Genomic DNA, 525 nt, shown 5'->3' with positions numbered 1-525 from the left:
GGATAATTAGATCTTCATACATTACGGGTACTAGAAGATCATGAATTATTATTTTATTAATGTACTTTTAGAGCGCCAACATATTGTGCATCGCTGTAAAATAAATGTGCTTATACAAGAAATCACATGAATTACATACTGTACATAGAACATACAGAGTTACATATGTAGGGATGGGAAAATGTAGACACCCTTACCCTTTATTGACAGGCACATCCTCAGTAATATTGACGCCTAAGTGGGGCTTTGTGCTTATGTAATCCCTGTAGTTCTCACAGTGGATGCTAGGTGGCACTGCGGCATAGTATAAAAGGCTTTCAAGCCATGAGGTCAACGTCCATTGTTGCTGAGCCTTACCTCTGTTATGCAGCCGAGGTTAGGGGTGGTGGAACTCAGTCTGAGTCTAGTGAATTGATAGTTATACCCTTTAATACATCACTCTAGCAGTGATAGATAGGGTATGTACTTGAGCAGCTCAAAGCTCCGACGAGGATATTAGAGAGATTAAGATCCCGGTTATTACTG

This window comes from Xenopus laevis, chromosome 1L (assembly GCF_017654675.1).
Source record: "Xenopus laevis strain J_2021 chromosome 1L, Xenopus_laevis_v10.1, whole genome shotgun sequence".
Classification (NCBI taxonomy): domain Eukaryota; kingdom Metazoa; phylum Chordata; class Amphibia; order Anura; family Pipidae; genus Xenopus; species Xenopus laevis.
The sequence above is the reverse complement of the archived record's forward strand: the minus strand, read 5'-3'. Positions refer to the sequence as shown.